The sequence below is a fragment of the Solanum tuberosum genome, unplaced genomic scaffold, assembly GCF_000226075.1.
Source record: "Solanum tuberosum cultivar DM 1-3 516 R44 unplaced genomic scaffold, SolTub_3.0 scf00275, whole genome shotgun sequence".
Classification (NCBI taxonomy): domain Eukaryota; kingdom Viridiplantae; phylum Streptophyta; class Magnoliopsida; order Solanales; family Solanaceae; genus Solanum; species Solanum tuberosum.
Window position 1 is genome coordinate 464,249 of NW_006239202.1, and position 266 is coordinate 464,514.

Here is a 266-nt window from a genome sequence, read left to right on the forward strand (position 1 = left end):
GCTCTACCACCGCATTTGAGGTATGAATATTTGGGCAGAGAGAATAGTTTGCCGGTCATCATTACGGCAGATTTGAATGCGAGACAAGTGGAGTGCTTGGTGACTGTGCTAAAGAGGTTCAAGTGAGCTATTGGGTGGACTATTTCGGATATTATTGGTATTCTTCCTGGTATTTGCTCTCAAAAATTCCAACTCATGCCATATCATAAGCCCAGTATCGAGCACCAGAGAAGATTAAATCCACCTATGCAAGAGGTAGTTAAAAA